Below are 12,792 nucleotides of genomic sequence, written 5' to 3'. Positions count from 1 at the left end.
GAGTGAGTCACACACACAAGCTCAAGTTCAGTCCTGTGGCCTCAAACCATTTGTAAGCAACATGACGAGCAAGAACACTCACTTATAGTGCATACATGTGCACAGATTTAACTATGCATAACATGTCACACATAAAACTCTGTATTTTTTACTGTATTCAAACAATTATTATAACAAATATTATTATGTATAATAATTACATTATAATTAAAAAATGAATTTAAAACACACCTATATCTATCTTATTTCTTTAGTAATTTATAATTTATTTTACATGTTATTGGAATTTTTTTTATATATTCAGTATGTGTGTGTGTGTGTGTGTGTGTATGTGTGTGTGTGTGTCTTGAATGGCACTGCTCTCAACCTCTAGAATATGGACATAATTTTTACAGTATCTTCTGATCACACTGCATAAAAATGATTCTTCCTCAGTATGTTTGTCTTGTTTTCCAGTGCAATTGTCTAAAGATGCATTTATCAATCAAATCAAATCAAATCACTTTATTGTCACACAGCCATGTACACAAGTGCAACAGCAGGTGAAATTCTTGGTGCAGTTCCGAGCAACATAGCAGTCATGACATGTACAACATTTAAAGCAGCATCAGATTACACATCTGATGCGCCCACAATTACTCACAGCACAGTAAAACACTACAATAAATAATTTACACAATGTGAGTGTAGTTCTCACAGCTTTAACCAATATACACATACTTACAATATACATATACTTTAAACAATATACACTAAACATACATTAAACAGTATACATTAAGCTATAATAGTAATAATAATATACAATGTACAGTATCCATTATTATTCACAGTAGAGATCCAATGTACAATAGGTGCTATATGATAAATGATAAATAATAAATTATAATAAATGTGTATATAATGTGTGTGTATCTACAGTGGGTTGTGCTGAGTGATATTCTGTCCGGTGTGTGTTATGATCCTGATGGGTCAAGAGTTCAGGAGTCTGATTGTTTGTGGGAAAAAGCTGTTCTGGAGTCGGCTGGTGCGTGTTCTGATGCTGCGGTACCGTCTGCCTGATGGTAGCAGTGAGAGCAGCCCATGGCTCGGGTGGCTAGAGTCTCTGATGATCCTCTGAGCTCTCTTCACACACCGCCTGGCGTAAATGTCCTGGAGGGAGGGAAGCTCACCTCCGATGATGCAGCTGGCCGTGCGCACTACCCTCTGCAGGGCTTTGCGGCTGCGGGCGGTACTGTTGCCGTACCAGGTGGTGATGCAGCCAGTCAGCAGGCTCTCTATGGTGCTGCTGTAGAACCGTGTGAGGATGTGGCGGCTCATTCCAAACCTCCTCAGCCGTCGCAGGAAGAAAAGGCGCTGATGAGCCTTCTTCACAACGGCCTCGGAGTGGACGGACCATGAGAGTTCCTCTGTGATGTGGACACCGAGGAACTTGAAGCTGCTGACTCTCTCCACCGGTGCTCCATCGATGGTGATGGGGCGGTGTTCTCTCTCATTCCTCCTGAAGTCGACCACCAGCTCCTTGGTCTTGCTGACGTTGAGGGAGAGGTTGTGCTCCTGACACCACCGTGTCAGAGTGTGCACCTCCTCTCTGTAGGCCGTTTCATCATTGTCAGTGATGAGACCTACCACCGTCGTATCATCAGCAAACTTGATGATGGTGTTGGAGCTGTGGGTTGCCACACAGTCATGTGTGTACAAAGAGTACAGGAGTGGGCTGAGAACACAGCCCTGAGGGGCTCCAGTGTTGAGAGTCAGTGGTGAGGAGATGTTACTGCCCATTCTGACCACCTGGCGTCTGTTTGACAGGAAGTCCAGGATCCAGCTGCATAACAGGCTGTTTAAGCCGAGAGCCCGGAGTTTCATGTCAAGTATGGAGGGCACAATGGTGTTGAATGCTGAGCTGTAGTCTACAAACAGCATTCTCACATATGTGTTCCTCTTTTCCAGGTGGGAGAGAGCAGTGTGAATAGTGGATGAAATGGCATCATCAGTGGAGCGGTTTTTGCGGTATGCAAACTGCAGTGGGTCCAGTGAGGGGGGGAGAACATAGCAGATGTGGTTTCTGACTAGTCTCTCAAAGCATTTGCTGATGATGGGGGTCAGAGCAACAGGACGCCAGTCGTTTAAGCAGGTGGTTTTTGCTTGCTTCGGTACAGGAACAATGGTGGACGTTTTGAAGCATGTGGGGACCACAGACAGGGAGAGGGACAGGTTGAAAATGTCCGTGAAAACTCCAGCCAGTTGGCGCGCGCACGCTCTGATGACGCGACCGGGAATCCCGTCTGGACCCGCAGCTTTACGGACGTTCACCCGCCGGAAGGATCGGGTTACATCCGCTTCAGATACGGAGAGTGCACTAACCTCTGTATCTTCAGCCGCGAGCTCTCTCTCCGCGAGGGCGGTGTTTGTTCCCTCAAAGCGAGCATAAAAGGTGTTGAGCTCGTCCGGGAGAGAGGCAGCGGTGTTCACGGTGGAGTTTGAGTTCCCTTTATAGTCTGTGATGATGTTAATTCCCCTCCACATGCTTCTGGAGTCGGTGGTGTTGAACTGTCCTTCAATCTTGTCCCTGTACTGGCGTTTTGCTGCTTTGATTGTTTTCCGGAGGGCATAACTTGCTTGTTTATGCTCCTCCGCATTACCGGAGTTAAAGGTGAGGGACCGCGCATTGAGTGCCGCGCGAACATCCCCATTTATCCACGGCTTCTGGTTTGGGTACAGCCGAATTGTTTTGGTCGGAACAACGTCATCTACGCACTTCCTGATGAAACACGTTACGCTATCAGCGTAGACCTCGATGTCGTCATCAGAGGCCGACCGGAACATCTCCCAGTCCGCGTGATCAAAACAGTCCTGTAGCATAGAGTCCGATTGGTCCGACCAGCACTGGATGGTTCTGAGGGCTGGTGCTTCCTGTTTCAGTCTCTGCCTGTAAGCGGGCAAAAGTAGAATGGACGCGTGATCTGATTTGCCGAATGGTGGGCGAGGGAGGGACTTGTAACCCTCCTTGAAGGGGGAGTAGCAGTGGTCTAAAACACGGTTCCCTCGCGTGTTGATGCTAACATGTTGGTGGTATTTGGGTGCGATGCGCTTGAAGTTAGCTTTGTTAAAGTCCCCGGTCACAATAAACGCAGCCTCAGGATGCGCGGTTTCCTGCTCACTCACTGACCTATACAGTTCCTTTAGTGCCCGGTCTGTGTCGGCTTGTGGGGGAATATACACCGCTGTGATGATGACCGCGGTGAATTCCCTCGGTAGCCAGAATGGTCGGCACAGAACCATGAGAAATTCCAGATCAGGAGAGCAGAAAGACTTGATAGAGTGTACGTTCCTCTGGTCACACCAGGATCGGTTGATCATAAAACACACACCCCCGCCTTTGCTTTTCCCGGAGAGATCTTTTTCTCTGTCCATCCGATGCACGGAGAACCCCGTGGTTTCGATGGCTGAGTCTGGAATCTCAGCGGACATCCAAGTTTCTGTAAGGCAGATAATGCAGCAGTCCCTCGTGTCTCGTTGGAAAGAGATCCGCGCTCTCAGCTCGCAGAGTTTATTGTCCAGAGACTGAACATTTGCCAGTAAAATACTGGGAAGCGGGGGTCGGTTTGCGCGGCGTCTTACTCTGACGAGTACGCCAGCTCTACAGCCCCTTCTCCGGCGGCGTTTCCGCGGCCGGGCCACCCAGACAAAGGGTTCCGCTGCTGTGTTTGTAAGCGGCGTGTCGTCGTTGATGAATTTAAAGTCCGGTTTTCGGTGTGCGATTGCCGAACCAATGTCCAAAAGTGTCTGTCTGTCGTACGTAGTAAGGCAGACAACATCCAAGACAAAAAACACAAAAACTATAAACAGAACAAACAAAAAACTACAATGCTTCAGCAGAGCTTGCGACGTTGCGGCCGTCCTCGGCGCCATCCCAACACATCAACACATCAAGTCTGGAGATCATTTACTGGAGATTCAAAATGCCATAAAATATGAAGTCTTATTTTCTGTGAAATTGATCCAAAATGAAGCAAGTTTGCTCACTCAGGCTCAGAAAAATCAACAGAATTCATTTATAACTCACTGACAGATATTTGTTCATGTTTTAAGCGAAATTTTCATTTTTTTTTTTTTATAATATTTTTTTTTTTTTCAAGACTTAATTTTACATTTGCATCTCAAGTAAATGCATCAGATTTGTTTAGATACTTTTGGAAAAAACTGAAAAAAATACGGATTCATTTTTATGCAATGCATGGCACATTTAATGCCATAACTTTATGAATTTATGACTTCCAGCTCTGATTTAAGACCTTCTTAAGGCCTAAATTTGTGTAAGAGCGAATAAAGACTTTTTAAGACCATTTTAAGACCCGCAGAAACCCTGACTTTATATACATTTAATCTATTTTACAAGTTTTAATTTTACAAACATATATTAAAATGGATATTATCGGATATAATTGATATTATATTATTGAATTATGAATCAGTCGTAGTGCCATCATATACGAGCTGAGTCTGTGTCTGGCTCTCATTGGAACTGCACCTGTCACAAAAACATCAAGACACATTAAGATTTTCCTCTTTAAATTCTCATTTTGGTAATTTAATATGAGAAATACTGTATCCCATGTCACCAAGAGAGGAAAAACATCTAGATATTATAAACACACTTGATGTATTTCTCCACTGGACACTATCTGTGTTTGTCTGTTCTCTGTATTCTGGCCCTGCATCGTGCCCTTCCCTGCAGCGGTGTGTGTGTGTGTGTTCATGACAGATGCTCGTGTGTGTCTGTAGGCCTGACTCTGTCGCTCTGCATACGTTCACACTGCACCCTCACTGGAGGAGCTGGCGTTTCAAACCCTGACACAAACGTCCTTCCTCACAACCCTCTGTTCAACAAACCCAGTGTATTTCGAGCCTCATCTGTGCTTTACGACTACAAGACATCAGATCTGCCATCTCAGCCATCAGCTTCTTTCAAGTTTAACCTTGAATCCGATCGGTTCAAACAGTTAAGGGATTCGCTGCTCTGGAGCAAGTTTCATGTAATATGGATCTTCACTGAACAAGAAGCTTTCTAAAGAGAGAAGGCTGGATTTCCTCCATCTCTCTTTAAAAGATCTTGTTTTAGAGGTTTGTCTGTATCAGTTTCAATGGATCTATACTGCATCTGTGCTCAAGACAAAGACAGAGTCTCTCCACATTTCAAAGCGACTCGAGTGAGTGCAGAACACCATTAGGAAGTTCATTTGGTTTCTATATGGAGGACAACCATTTGTTCTGTCCTGACTTCAGGTTTATATTACACACCCTTTACTGACTGCTGAGACTCTAGACCTGTGGGAACCAGCGATCGACCGCCTGGCTGTAGAGCCAACACACACATAAACACCAGGGTCGTGCCACGACATCTCGCAATATTAAAACGTGCCGATATGCATATGAGAAATCATACTCAGAAAGTACAACTGAAGTGACATTCAAACGTTTGAAAAATTTTGATCATGCTGTAAAGTGTAACAACAACAATCCCCAGGCCGTTGGCACACCCTCTGCAGGAATTTGTTATAATAAGTAATAAGTTGATTGTTTATAATATTATGTATATTACATTATGCATGGTGCTCTCAAATCGATTAATCGTGATTAATTCCATTTAACATAAAAGTCTGTTTATATATATATATAAACACAAACTTTTATGTTACATGCGACAGCACTAATTATGTAATATAACAGTGTCGTTCAATAAAACCATGAAATTACTTGCTTTTGATTCTTTATTTAGATTAATTATTATTGCCTCATTGGTATTATATACACCGATTAAGCACAACATAATGACCACTGACAGGTGAAGTGAATAACACTGATAACACCTGTTAGTGGGTGGGATATTTTAGGCAGCAAGTGAACATTTTGTCCTCAAATTGATGTGTTAGAAGCAGGAAAAATGGGCAAGCGTAAGGATTTGTGTGTGCGTCACTAACCTGGGGAACACATGGCACAGGTGCACTATGGGAAGAAGGCAAGCCGGCGGAGGCAGTGATGCTTTGGGCAATGTTCTGCTGGGAAACCTTGGGTCCTGCCATCCATGTGGATGTTACTTTGACACGTACCACCTGCCTCAGCATTGTTGAGACCATGTACAGCCTTTCATGGAAACAGTATTCCCTGGTGGCTGTGGCTCTTTCAGCAGATAATGCGCCGCCACAAAGCAAAAAATGTTTCAGGAATGGTTTGAGGAGACACAACGAGTTTGAGGTGTTGACTTGGCCTCCAAATTCCCCAGATCTCAATCCAATCGAGCATCTGTGGGATGTGCCGAACAAACAAGTCCGATCCATGGAGGCCCCGCTCGCAACTTGCAGGACTTAAATGATCTGCTGCTAACATCTTGGTGCCAGATACCACAGCACAACTTCAGGGGTCTAGTGGAGTCCATGCGAATGAATTGTCAAAATAATTGACCAATTACTCAATTACCAAAATAATCATTAGTTCCAGCCCTAGATTAGTTAAATGATCAGTAAATGCACCTGCATTGTTTTGCATTTTGTGACTGTCAGTCGAAAAAAAGTCATATTTTGTCACTGAAGATTTCTTAAATACAGTGTTTCTTAAAAATATTGTCTCATCTCGTTCTCGTGAACCCAATATCGTGTATCATCTTGTATAGTCACACCCCTAACAAATCCATATGTAGTGGCAAAAACACTTGAAGTGCAAAAAGAGTCTAAAATGTTTATGTTACCACACTAAAATCATGATAGCACACCAGATAAAAGACAAAACTCACCGGCATGATGTTGGAGGTTGCCAGGGCGTTGCTATGTGGTTGCTAGGTGTTCTCTTACTGTCAAAACAGAAATATTATAGATATATCAGATATTTATTATTCTATGGTATTCTGACTTCTAGATATGTGTGGCTGTTGACAGTGTGTGTTGTTGGAGGTTGTACAGAGGAAAGAAGAGCCTCTGAAATGTGAATCATTCGTAGAACAATGAAAAAGAGGCTGACAAGAGAAACAGCAGGACAGGGAAACAAAGAAAGCAAATAAGAGAGATTGAGACACACACGACTAGTAACAATGTTGGCACAGCGGGCAGCACCAGCTCTGAGCTGCCAGTCTTCTGCACGGCAGGAAATGAGGTAGCAGCTTCGCACCGTTCGCTGTGGGTTTCCGTGGCAACACTCGGCACATGCATGGATGCGCGGGATGAGCGGAGAGAAAACTCTGGAAGGGATGACAGACACACTGGATAGGCAGAAGAAAACAGTGCGCTCTGTTAGAGCAATAAATGATCGCTCCACTTTCACTGACCCTGTTCTGTCGCCCCTACATTATCCAGATGATCCAGATGAGATAATCTAGCTGTTATTCATAGACACACAATTTATCTGTCAAGAACTTAATCCTATTTCAACCCAAAAACTAAAGGAATATATAAGAAACTATATTTTACATAAAGAAAATGTTTTTTTTTGTTGCATTGCAACTTTAATTTGAAGACAATTAAGCACATTTTAGCCCCCCACCAAATTCCCATTAGAGTAATGCACAAGAAAGTTAAACGTAAATATATGTACATATTTATTTTTTTTACATCCTGGCAATGTTTGAAGAAAACAGGCATTTAATTTAATAAAAAAATACTATAATGCAACAAGTTTTATGTGATACAAAGTGCCATGAAAATACATGCAAAACATCCTAAGTGTGCTAAAATATCCATTAAATGCATTTAAAGTAAACAGAATAATAAATAATACTATTCTAAGAAATACAAAAATTCATTTTTGAGGATGAAATCTGACCTGAGCATGTTTTGTGAGCTTCTCATTAGACTGCGCACTGTCACACGTTCTGTTTAAACACGTAATAAGCAGCAAAAGCCAGACTGTGAATAACAAACAGCTCTATAAATCACCTTCTTCTCTCTGTCACATAGGAATGCTGCGCGCTGGGCCGTGGATAAGTCACGGTTTTCAGATTTTCCCTGCGAGCAGTTTAACAGGACACGCGTTCAGACATCATCAGTATGAATGAAGTGAGGTTCACAGGCTGAACGATCAATTCATTTAGTGTGTTTGTAAAACAGCATCAGTCGTGTTGTGTTTGCCACCAGTTTGTGTCACGTTACGGGTTTGGATGCAAATTGTGCACGACTGCAGGCGGCGGTGCATCAAATGTGCTGAGGCCTTTGCAATTCGGAGGCTCGTTTCAGAGAAACAGTCGGACGCCCCCTCATGAGAAAAAAGACAATGTATGCAATGCGACTGCAATTACTTTATTATCTCATATTTCACTCTTAATAGTCTAATTAAAAATGCATTCTATCTACAGCTATCCACACATTACACTCACCTAAAGGATTATTAGGAACACCTGTTCAATTTCTCATTAATGCAATTATCTAATCAACCAAACACATGGCAGTTGCTTCAATGCATTTAGGGGTGTGGTCCTGGTCAAGACAATCTCCTGAACTCCAAACTGAATGTCAGAATGGCAAAGAAAGGTGATTTAAGCAATTTTGAGCGTGGCATGGTTGTTGGTGCCAGGCGGGTATTTCACAATCTGCTCAGTTACTGGGATTTTCACGCACAACCATTCCTAGGGTTTACAAAGAATGGTGTGAAAAGGGAAAAACATCCAGTATGCGGCAGTCCTGTGGGCGAAAATGCCTTGTTGATGCTGGAGGTCAGAGGAGAATGGGCCGACTGATTCAAGCTGATAGAAGAGCAACTTTGACTGAAATAACCACTCGTTACAACCGAGGTCTGCAGCAAAGCATTTGTGAAGCCACAACACACACAACCTTGAGGCGGATGGACTACAACAGCAGAAGACCCCACCGGTACCACTCATCTCCACTACAAATAGGAAAAAGAGGCTACAATTTGCACGAGCTCAAAATTGGACAGTTGAAGACTGGAAAAATGTTGCCTGGTCTGATGAGTCTCGATTTCTGTTGAGACATTCAGATGGTAGAGTCAGAATTTGGCATAAACAGAATGAGAACATGGATCCATCATGCCTTGTTACCACCATTTGGGACACCACTACAAATGGCTGTCTCCTATTTGAGGGTATAGGGGGCCATTTCAGTCTTTATAAGTGAATTGCAAAATTCATTCATTAACGAAACATCACGGTGTCGCTCAGAGACGTGACACTACTGTGGATTTGTTCGGATAATTTTTGTTGGCAAAACAAAGCAAAAACAGACAATCACCTCAGTCACCTAATATTAGCTTCTTCGTTGTATAAAACCAATATCACATTTGCAAATGTACTGATATTCAGGAAACAGCACATTTGCTTGAGTGGTATTATTAAAATATTATCAAAAAGAACTCATACAGGGACATTTTTTGCCCCATATCTTCAGTTTTGGGGGATTTTTATTCATTTTGGTGCCATTTTTGCCCCAAGACCCCATAATTTCCGACCCTGGTGTGCGCAGCGGGATGACAGGCGACAGACTTTTTTTCGAGCCCAAGCAGAGCGCCTGTTTCAAGTGAAATGTAGCTTGAATTTGAGATCAACATTGATAGTTTTGAGTCTCACTTTTCACCCACATGACAAAAATAATAAAAAATAACTTTTGAATGAATTAATGAATTATAATATTGCTCTTTCCACTTAAAAATATTGCCTCGCTGTCCCACTTACATCTTAAACTTGCAGTCAGAGTCGGTAATGAGCTCCCACACCGAAGTCACTGGTCTCCGATCTCCCAGAATGCCTTGCATGTTTAATTCATGGTGTTTTACAGCACAGCAGTGGGCAAAATGTATTTACCCACTCTCTCTGCAGTTCCTCCCACGAGAGACCGTAAACAGACTTTGAATATCAAATGGTTGTCTTCTCAAAAAGAAAGGGCACAATCTCATATTAATGATGTATGTGCATATTTGAATATGAGCATAAAGTTGTGAATACTAATTTTAGCTTAGTTCGTGAGGAAGCAGAAGTGAGGAAAACACGTATTCGCTCAGCATGGTAGAAATGTGTATTTGTCTGCTTTTATGGCCTGCCAGATAAAAACATGTCAGATTAGATAGTCAGATCACTCCGAAATAAAGAGTTCACAAAATTTGGTCCTTGGAAAATAAAACCAACACATGACATGTCACACCGTGTCATTATTTATTTAGCAAAAATAAAGTCAAAATGGAAAAGCCATGGGTGACAAAGTTAGGACACCTGTTAACATAGGAATTAAGAGGGTAAGTAACGGTCAGGCCTTTGATTAACTGATCATCAGCGAGTGTTATCACCTCTATAAAAGCTGAAGTTCTGTCAGTTTGCTGGTCTGGAGCATTCAGGTGTGTTAACACAATGCCAAGGAGGAAAGACACCAGCAATAATCTTAGGGAAGCAATTGTTGCTGCCATCAATCTGTGAAGGGTTACACGGCCATTTCCAAACAATTTGAAGTCCATCATTCTATAGTGAGGAAGATTATTCACAAGTGGAGGACATTCAAAACAGATACCAATCTTCCCATGAGGGGACGTCCCAGCAAACTCACCCCAAGATCAGACTGTGTAATGCTCAGAGAAATCGCGAAACACCCAAGAACTACACCTCAGATTCTACAGGCCTCAGTTAACATGTTAAATGTTAAAGTTCATGAGAGTACGATTAGAAAAAGATGGGACAAGTATGGCATTTTTGGAAGGGTTGCCAGGAGAAAGCCTTTTCTCTCTCTCGGCACGGCTTAGGTTTGCAAAGTTGCATCTGAACAAACCATAAGACTTCTAGAACAATGTCCTTTGGACATTCAAGACCAAAGTGGAGAGGTTTGCCCATCAGAGGTGGACTGTAACTAAGTACATTTACTTGAGTACTATACTTTTTGAGTATCTGTACTTTAATTGAGTATTATTTTTTTTCTGGAAACGTATTACTTTAACTTCACTACGTTTGAAAGACAAATATTGTACTTTTTACTCCAATACATTTCTATCAAGGTCCTCAAAGTCGAAAGTCGTTTCTGAAAGTCAGTGGATGATTTTTTTTTCTTTTTTAAAAGGTTTTTCAGTAATCAGTAACCAACATTTTTTGAACACTGATCAGTTTATAGCAAAATGGAGGACGGTTCCTCGGTACAGAGTGTGCACCTGCACACATGGCCATACTTAGAAAGTATGTTTCAGTTTTCTGAAAAGATTAAAGATTAGTTTAGTTGGCATACTCTTGATGCATGTCTCATAAAATGTTCAAAAATGTAAATGTCTGGGAGAAAGAGAAGAGTAAACAGTTGGAAGAATATCGCATGTGTATCAGTATATTGGATCTGTGCATTCAGCCTTAAAGTGACAGCAGTTTTGTAAAGAGCTTTGTACATTTTATACAAGTATTGAAATGAGTTTAAGGTAGTCGTATGCTAGCATGTCGGATGGAGCATCACTGACTGGCTTAAACCACCATGATGGCATAGAGTGAATTTATACAACAATGCAACAATAATTAAATAATGCATTGACTTAAAACATTTAATTTACTTTTGATACTTAAGTACTTTTTTTAAATCCTTCTGTACTTTTACTTAAGTAAAAATCTGTTTTTAGAACTTTTACTTTTAACGGAGTAATATTTGACCAGTAGTACTTTTACTTTTACTCAAGTAATAGAGTTGTGTACTTTGTCCACCTCTGCTACCCATAATGCACAGCACCAAGTTTGGTGAAAACTAAAAGAGCAGATCAGCACAAACACCTCATAGCAAAAGTCATGCTTGCTGGTGGAGGGGTGATGATTTTGGGCTTGTTTTGTAGCCAAAATGTACCTCACATAGTCATTGAGTCGACCATGAACTCCTCTGTACCAAAGTATTCTGGAGTCAAATGTGAGACCATCTGTCCGACAACTAAAGCTTGGCCAAAATTGAGTCATGCAACCGGACAATGATCCGAAGATCACCAGCAAATCTACAACAGAATGTTGCAGTTGAATGCCCAGTTGAAGTCCAGACCTCATCCCGACTGAGCTGTGCATTCACAAATGCCCACAAACCTCAACAAACTGAAGCAATGTGGTAAAGACAGAGTGGACCAATTCCTCCAGAATGATGTGAGAGACTGATAAATCATGCAGAAAATTATTACTTCAAGTTATGGCTGCTAAAAGTGGATCCACAGGCAATTGAATGATAGGGTGTCATAACTTTGTAACTGATGGTTTTCAATCTTGAATTTATTTTTGCTAAATAAATAATGACACAGTGTAATATGTCATGCGTTGTTGTTCAGCTGAGGTTTGATTTGCCAAGCACTAGATGATTTTTTATTATGTCCTGAATCCTGATACAGAAAACCATGGAATTCAATAGGATGTCATAACATTTTCACATGACTGCACACACACATACACACACACTCACACACATATATATATCTCATTATATATTAAACATTTTTCAAATATATTATTAATACTTTGCCAAAAGATTTAACATTGATATTAATTATAAGCATAAAAACAATATTTTAATATATTTACACACATACACAACATATCTATAAAGTTATCTGTGAAAAACATTGTTTATTACTATTTCTCTGTAGAATAAATGAATGGGACAAATTAGTTGGAAAATAAAAATACATTGGAAAAAATGCATAAATGTTGCAGGATGAGTTACATAAGTTGTTTGGGGTTTATACTTTATTTATTATATATGATATACTTAAATAAATAAATCTTCAATAAAGAGTTCACAAACTTTGATTTGAATAACTAAAAACACAAATTGAATAAAAAAGAACACAAATGTCCATAAAAAC

Source organism: Gobio gobio (assembly GCF_949357685.1).
Source record: "Gobio gobio genome assembly, chromosome: 5".
Classification (NCBI taxonomy): Eukaryota; Metazoa; Chordata; class Actinopteri; order Cypriniformes; family Gobionidae; genus Gobio; species Gobio gobio.
Note: the sequence above shows the minus strand (reverse complement) of the source record.